This window comes from Thalassophryne amazonica, chromosome 6 (genome assembly GCF_902500255.1).
Source record: "Thalassophryne amazonica chromosome 6, fThaAma1.1, whole genome shotgun sequence".
NCBI classification, from domain to species: domain Eukaryota; kingdom Metazoa; phylum Chordata; class Actinopteri; order Batrachoidiformes; family Batrachoididae; genus Thalassophryne; species Thalassophryne amazonica.
The window spans coordinates 63184907-63193866 of NC_047108.1; the positions used below are offsets into that span (position 1 = coordinate 63184907).

Sequence of the window (8960 nt, forward strand, 5' to 3'; positions counted from 1 at the left end):
TAACTCAATTTAGTTTCATCAGTCCACAGCACCTTATTCCAAATGAAGCTGGCTTGTCCAAATGTGCTTTAAACATACCTCAAGCAACTGTTTGTGGCATGTACGCAGAAAAGGCTTCCTTTGCATTACAGCATTATACAGCTTCTCTTTGTGCAAAGTGCGCTGTATAATTGAACAATGCACAGAGACACTATCTGCAGCAAGATAATGTTGTAGGTCTTTGGAGCAGGTCTGTGGGTTGACTATGACTGTTCTCACCATCCTTTGCTTCAGCTTATCTGAGATATTTCTTGGCCTGCCACTTGAGGACTTAACTAGTACTGTGCCTGCGGTTTTCCATTTCCTCACTATGTTCTAGTGATGGGATGAACAACACTGGTGCGTCAACACTGTGCTGAGCACACAAGAGTGAAACCCCGTATCGGTGCGCGTTATCGCTTTAAGAAAAATTCACGTGACCGATACAGGAACTGTGTCGTTCGGCTGCGCCGCGCCAAATTGTGTTTATAAGGAAACAAAACTGTATCGACATGTTGCGTATTTGTTGGATGGAGTTTTGCTGGTGGATTTTTGCTTGCCCTCACCTTGCTCCACTGACTTCATGGCACGTTCAAAGATGTTTCCCCAGTCTGGAATAATTTTGATCTTTTGATGCCAAGTAAGATAAATCTTTTTCTCCTTTCGGCATTGTTTACTGCTATTTTCCAATTAGATATGTTTGTACTCCTTTACAATACTGGAAGACTAACCAGAAAACATATACACACCTTTATCAACTCGCACTGAAATGTTTATGCTCACCATCTTCATCTGTAACCCTGTGAAAGAGTTTTTTCTAAGGCAGGGGAACTGCTGTGTAAGAGGAGAAATCGCCTTGGAGCAAAGACACTTCAGGAACCTTTGTTCTTCGATAAAAATGCATAAATTAATCTATTTTCAGTGTTATATTTCGTATGCTTTAACACTTAACAAATTTCCATACACAAGTTACAAATTTTAACTCTGAATTTTATTACAGACAAATTTGCTATATTTTACAAACTAACTCAATTTAGCATTTACACAAACAAGGTTTTAAGCAAATTTTAAACTCTTCTCATGAACAGCTTAACTTGACACTCAAATTGAGCACATGAAATTATGCAATGATGAGATCATATTTTAAATAGAGGACTGGCGATTAACTATTTCACAGGCTGATGTTGCGTTTGCAGCACGGTAACTTTTCCATCTTATTTACCTGCAATGATTTTATAACTACTGCAGGGGTCACTATTGAGCGACCAACACAGTGTCAACAGTGCCGACACAGTTTGTGTAGTGTGTCAATACACTCCTTGAGGTATCATCATCCCATCACTACTATGTTCCTCACAGCGGAAACTGACAGCTGAAATCTCTGAGATAGCTTTCATATCCTTCCCCTAAACCATGATGCTGAACAATCTTTGTTTTCAGATCATTTGAGAGTTGTTTAGAGGCTCCCATGTTGCCACTCATTAGAAGAGATGCAAAAAGGAGAAACATTTGCAAATGGCCACCTTAAATACCCTTTGTCATGATTGGATTCACCTGTGTAAGGAGGTCAAAGGTCAATGAGCTTACCAAACTAATTTTATGTTACAATAATTACTGCTAAATGTATTCAAATCAATAAAATGACAAGGATGCCAATTTATGCATCTGCCTAATTGTGTTTAAATAATTATTGCACTTTCTGTAAATAGTAGAAACTTCATTTCACTTCTCAAATATCAGTGTGTTCATCTGCTATATGATATATCTAACTGAAATTTCTGATCCAGACAACCAATGATTTAGAAAGAAAATCATGAAAATTATCAGGGGTGCCCAAACTTTTGCATACAACTGTACTTGCATGCTTGTTTGACAATTAATGCCTTCACCCAACCACTAACCATGAGTGGAAAAACGTTTTGTGTTATCATTCATATTCTCTGAAAAAATGGCCAAAAAAACAAAAATTCTGCCAAGGTATGCAAACCTTTGAGCACAACTGTACACGTCTCAAGCTGTCTGAAATCAGACACTTCAAGATGTCCAATGATTTTTACTAAATTTAAATTCATAAAGCCCCCAAATTTCTATACTGACTGTATGAATTATTAGTCAAATCTAATATACATCAATGCAGATTTTCTGAATCATTTTTCTGAAATAAGCGAAATCCATTAAATTTGCTGTCAAGAGGACATTCAGTGCACCATGTCAAATATGTATTATTGTCAACTTCTACCAAATAATAGATACAATGCTGCCGCTGCACTGTCATGAGAAGTGTCGACTTAGTTGTACAAAGTAAGTAAGTAAGTAATGTTTATTTATATAGCACCTTTCACAGACAAGAGAAGTCACAAAGTGCTTCACAAAAGGCACACACACATAAAAATTCTGTGAAAAATACAATTTACATCACAATAAAAGACACACACTGTTTTAAGACACACACAGTGGTCATAAAACAGCCCTCTTACTACTATGGTTTGAGGGCCTGGAGAAACAGATGGGTTTTAAGTTTGCTCTTAAAAACATCAAGAGTCCAGTGAACAAAGAGACAAAGGGAGATCTTTCCAGAGCCTCGGCGCAACGGCCTGGAAAGAGTGATCTCCTCGGGTCTTAAAGTGGGTACGAGGGACCCTCAGAAGGTTCTGATCCACTGACCACAGGCTCTGAGCAGGAGTGTAGAGACATACGTAACAGGTCTCTAATGTAGGAGGGAGCCTGGCCATGCAAATCTCTAAAAGTCAACACCAGGATTTGAAAATGTAAATGAAACGACACTGGGAGCCAATGACAGGACTCTAAAATAGGAGAAATATGAGTCCTTCTGTTTGAGCAAGACAGCAGCCTTGCTGCAGAATTTTGGACCTGCTGCAGAAGGGACAGCTCCTTTTTGTTTAGACAGCAAAACTGTTGCAGTAGTCCAAAGGAGAAGATACAAAAGCATGAATAATCAACTCAAGATCATCTTTTGAAACAACTGATCTGAGTTTTGAAAATCTTCCTCAACTGGTAGAAACAGTTTTTGAGTTTTTGGTTAGCTGCATGGAATGATGCCCAAATGACATTTCTTTATCAAAGATAACACCTCGATTTCTCAGGCTAGATTTTGCAGATGAGCTCAAAAGACCTAAATACTGTTTAATCCCCGGAATAACATCATCGGGGCAACCACCAGCACCTCGGGTTTATCCGAATTTAACTGCAGGGAATTTGCACTGAGCCATTGTTTTATTTTCTCAAGGTAGTTCAGTAAAGAGTCCAATTTCTGGATCTCAGAGGCTTTAAATCATGTACTTTGTTATTTACAGATAACCCTGAGATCAGCTGCTGTGGGGGTGATGTTTGCCAACCTGGACTTGAACTGGTCTAAGGCCGCATCAGAAGCATCATCATCTGATAGAGTTTTCCAGAACCATATAGCGTTTGGAAAGAATGGGTGTTTGGTCACTGTAATAGGGTACACACAACTCTCCTAAATTTCCTTTAGTTCTGATGTTCAATTTGGTGAGATAGTACTCTACATCAGAGATTCTCAAACTGTGGACACTGAAGATACTGCATGTGGTTCTTGATTTAAGTGATTAAAAATACCATTTAAAAAAAAAGTCTTTAATTTTCCATTTTGGAATAAAGTCTGAAATTAGTAAAAAAATAAATAAGTATAATCACAAATAAAAACAACAAAGGTTTAAAATGTTATTCCTAATTTAATTAACCTATCTTAAAATGTTATAGGCTTGATACGATGGATCTTAATTCTCTTGCGTCAGTCAAAATTGTGAGTCAAGATTTAGGTGGGCCCCAGAAGATTTAATGGCTTCAAAGTGAGTCCTAAAGTTTTTAAAGTTTGGGAATGGCTGCTTTTATATCAGTCAGTGACATAGCAATGATGGCACCGTAGACACGTCCGGGCTTGTTTATGCAGGCCTTTTGTTTTCCGTGATTTATAAAGTCTTTTTGCCACTGCTGCTTCTTCAATACAATTTGTGTGGTTTGTCTAGAAACAGAATATCACTAAAGTGTAGCAAACTTCATAGTGTAGCCTGTAAGACACATACCACCACAAAGTCCACATTTGTTAAAACCTCTGGATTCTGCATCCAAATTATGTTCCAGATCAAACTCAAACTAAAATCCCTCATTTTATAGGACATTATCTATATGGTCACCAAATTTCATCACTATCCTGTCACAACTTTGAGTTAAATTTGCCACATGCCAAACATTTTTCTAGATTTCTGTTCCAGAATATAGTGTTACGTCCAAAATTGAGCAACTTGTTTCCCAGAACATTGTGCATCTGCACATCAAATCTCACTGAAAACCATTCAGTAGTGTTTAAGTTATCCTGGTAAAAGACAAACACCAGTAAAAACATTGCCGCTTTGGCGGAGCACATTAGAATTTGGGGTGCAAGATGTGAGCAAATGTTTTACTGTTTAAATAGCGCTACAGGAGGAATGGCTATCTTTTCTCCTCACGGACTTAAATTACTTTTTTTTTTTTTACTTTAAGTCTATTGACTTACTTTTCACCAGAGCAAGTGTAAACAGATACAGCAGTCTGGTGAAAACAGACTTTAAAAACGAAAGTCAAAATGCACCGAAGAACACCGACGGTGTTCAGAACCCTTGGACATTCAAAAGACCAGACATTATAAAAAAAAAAAAAAACCTTCCACAAAAGTCTGCAACTACTTAGCCTATACCACAGCAGAGCTAGGCTAACGTTATCTTCTGGGCTAACTGAAATTGTCAGACGTTTTTGCTAGAGGTGGGCGGATCGATCCTAATATCGATACCAACGCTGGTACTGAATGATCCTCATGTAAAAAGATCGATACAAGCTTTTTTTTCTCTCCCATACACACTGACTGCTGCCAACGCAGATTCATCAAAGTTGACTGTAAGAGCAGCGCTGCGCTGTGTCACACAACACGGAGCAGCGCACCCTTGTATTGTGGTTTGTCAGCCCTCTACCTCAGGAGATTTTGTTTTAAGTTGTGTTGAGTGATATTTTTTTAAACAAAAATGTTGATTGTGATAAAGTATTTTGTTGTCACGTACAATAAAAGTAAGTCCCTTCAGCTGCTCCCTTGTTTGCACTCGGGGTCGCCACAGCAAATCCAAGGTGGATCTGCATGTTGAATTGGCACAGGTTTTACGCCGGATGCCCTTCCTGATGCAACGACACATTACATGGAGAAATGTGGCAGGGGTGGGATTTGAACCCGGAACCATGTACAATGTTTGGCAAAATTCTATCCTAGGTCTTTTGGATCCTTTGACTCTATTAAGCTTAAATATGAAAAAGTATCGGTATCGGCGATACTGGGCCTGTTTACTTGGTATCGGATCAATACCAAAATTCCCAGTATTGCCCACCTCTAGTTTTTGCCCCACGTAGCGTTCAGGGCCCCCCCCCCCAAATGAAAGGCCGGAATCTCCGAGCCACCCTGCTCAGAGCGCCGCTGTCATTGGACCGACATCTCTATTTTAGCATTGTGGGATAGCTCGCCGGACTACTTTCGTGAAACTGCTCAGCGTGCCGCTCTCATTGGAGCAACAACACACCGAATGTGTCTCTGTGTTCCAGATAGAGCTCTTTCAATGCAGCTTCTTGTTCTGACTTTAACATGAAGTTGACACCCAAGACTTTCATCGCCAACTGTAAATGGTAATTAAAACATTCCAATCATATCTTTCTGAATTCTTCCGCATCAAACGCCATCGTGTCAATGTTTACAATGCTCACAAACTTTTAAGTTTCTTAAATATTTATTATGGACACTCTTAAAATTTCAGTTTTCTTTATAATTTTATTACTGGTAAATTGTAGAAGTGATTTAGATGAGATATACTCATTATCTCACAGGATTATATCACAATTATCTGGGAACTACTTTTTGCGCAGGAACTCATCAAGCACATCGGCCGCGGGCGCGTACTAACACAGAATCCCCAGAAACTGTGGAAAGTTGCTCGGCCAAAACGAGAGCGTCCACTTTTAGCTTGTCACAAGCTAAGCTAGTGGCGCTTGTGAGAGTGTGTCTCCGAGCTTTCGACGGTTCTGAACGCGACACAGACGGCGTGGGTTTTTGTTTGACTCTGTGCTTTTTGCTCGTGGTTAGATCAGAATCGCTTCTTGACTCACCGTCCATCCGGAGTTTAACACGAAGCTAAACTCTCAGGACTAGTATATCTGATCAATTCATCACCTCTGACCACAGCTCGAAGCTCGGAGGCCCTGACGGTCAAACCGGGACTCGATCACCGCCCCAAAGACTCACGAGTCCGTGTCCTATCATCTCCGATCAGAGCAGAGCCCGACTCAGACCAGATCAAATAAGATCAGTGTGTAGATTTTAATCACATTCACTCCAACAACAGCACACACTCTCACCAGCACGCGCACAATCTCTCTCACACACACACACCATTCGAACTGAGCAAAGAACATCCGGGGTTGTCTCTTAAAGGTCGCAAAGAATTATGGGACACGGAAAACAAAGATGTGTATATGTCGCCCCCATGTGGCCACGAAGAGAAGACCCACTTCTATTTCAGTGATTTGTGCTGATTTATTACAAATCAAATAAAACGTGCAGGGATTAGTGTGTTTGTTAAGTTCCACCAGCCATCAGAGGAGGGTGTAGGTTATGTCACTATGTCTGTTTGATTTTGGTCAGAATATGTTAAAAATAAATCAAAGTGATGAACAGATTTTGAATAAGGATTGTAGATAATTCACTTTTGGGTCAGGAAGGAGATATTATTTTTCAGATCCAGTTCTCTCACCAGTTTCTTTATATTTAATTTAAAAATTGCTTTTGTTTGCTTGTTTTTGTTTTATTTTGTTTTGTTTTTATGTGTTTCATTATTTACTCCTGAAAGTGTAATTACGGTGACAGACCAGTTAAAATAAATGAACAATTTATGACATGATAAAAAAGAGATTAAAAAAAGGGATTAAAAAAAAGCATTTCAACCTACTACCCCTGGTTCTCAAGACCAGGCACCTAAGTGGCTCTACTCTACTCTTTTCTACTCTTCTGTTTTACTCTGCCTTTATAGATATGTAAATATACCTTAGTATACTAGCATAGTTCCACCTTATAATTGGAATATAATATATAAGATATACCTTACTGAATTTTCATGACATTTCACTGAGTCCCATGAGCCTACCACCGTGGGACTCAGTGGAGCTCAGCTCGAAGAAACAACATGGTTTCATCTCCATGTGGGCTCACCACCTGCAGGGAGTCTGCAGAGGTATGGTGTGCTGTTTTTCTGGCTGTGGACGGGACAAATGCCTACACAGACTCACATTTGGTTATGGAACTTAACTCTTGAAACGTGGAATGTTTCCTCTCTGGTGGGGAAGGAGCCTGAGGTTGACACACTTTTACAATGTTGCATGGAAGCAAGAACGGGACCTCTGGATTGGCAAACTGGTGTGATGGTCCCCATCTTTTGAAAAAGGTCACCGGAGAGTGTGTTACAATTCTAGAGGTGTCACACTACTCAGCCTCCTTGGAAAAGCCTATGCCAGGGTACTAGAAAGAAGTCATCATTAGTGACTGATTGACATAAAATAAATTAATTCCCTCAGTTAATTGAATCATTTATTGAGAAAAAATCTTGCACCCACCCAATGTGGTACATCAATTTTTAAAATTTACACATGTCCTGTATTTTACATCAATATTTATTTATTCATTGTAGTGTTTAGTGTTATGTGTCGGACGCAGCCCGGAGAACCGACCAGCGTTTGAAGGACCCAGTATAAAATAAGCAGAGCACGGTACAAAGGATAACAGAGTTTAATGAACATAACAGTGCTGTGAAAAAATATAAAAGTGCGCGGTCTGGCGTGGTGGTTTTGCGGTGCACTCCCAGCAGCGCCAACGGTCCGAGCCAGAACCAACCCGGACCCAAGGACCCCGCCGACACCCCCCAGGTGGCCGCGGCAAACCGAGTCTGTGACAGAAGGAATCATTATGTGAGTCCACACTCAACACACAGAGAGAACGCTCAAAGGTGCACAAACAGCAAACACTTCCTGGCCTAATTACTAATCAGCTTCCCACCCTGCAGGCATGGAACACCCAGTTCACAAAACTCCACTGCAGAGGAAGCTGACCACACGACCAACATACAGCTCAATATAATAAGGTGTGAGGGACACCACATTTACTGACTGTATAAATGTTAGTCACAAAATCTAACGTACCTCAGGAAGTGTGCTGACGAGCGTGAGACCTCACCCCCTCCTCTTTCACAGACCATGCATCAAACCTGGACGTTCTCTGCATCCACTGATGATGAGATGGCTCCTGAGACGACGATCTCACCCGTCTGGTCACAAGGTCGAGTCTCTGGCAAATACACACTGTGTACTCCAGTCTTAAATGCCACCATGTTCCAATCCATGTAGATGCACCACAGCTGTGAGTCCTGATGAGCCGCAGGTGATCAGCCTCAGGTGATCAGGGTGAGGTCCTGATAAACTCAGCTACACAGCCACTCAGTCCCAAATGCAAGCCACCTGGAAGGAAAAACAAAAGACAGGACAGAAAACAGAAACAAAAGGCAGCCAGGCCCCCCCAGCCACACAACAGTTTAGACCGACAATATTTAACTAGAAGACAATTTTGAACTTTAGAAAGTGTTATTTATTTATTTATTAGTATATATTTTGGTTTGTTTGTGTTGTAGTGGTTCAGTGCAAAAACCCATGCGCCATAATGTCACATCTGATGTCATGACACCATCCAGCAACGAGGAAAACAAATGTATTGATGCTATGTAGATCTACATTTTTCCATACAGAAAATTGATTAGGAATCAATAAGGGAATTGTTAAGGGATTGTACCGATAATCAGAATTTATTTCAATAAAACGGTCATCAGTTCTCTTCCCTAGCATCAATG

General features: G+C 40.3%; 1 non-coding gene across 1 annotated transcript; it reads right to left on the reverse strand.

Moving 5' to 3' along the window:
* Window positions 1–6150: 6150 nt before the first annotated feature.
* On the reverse strand, window positions 6151–6456 carry LOC117513159. The gene has a single exon (XR_004561478.1).
* Between the last annotated feature and the right edge of the window lie 2504 nt (window positions 6457–8960).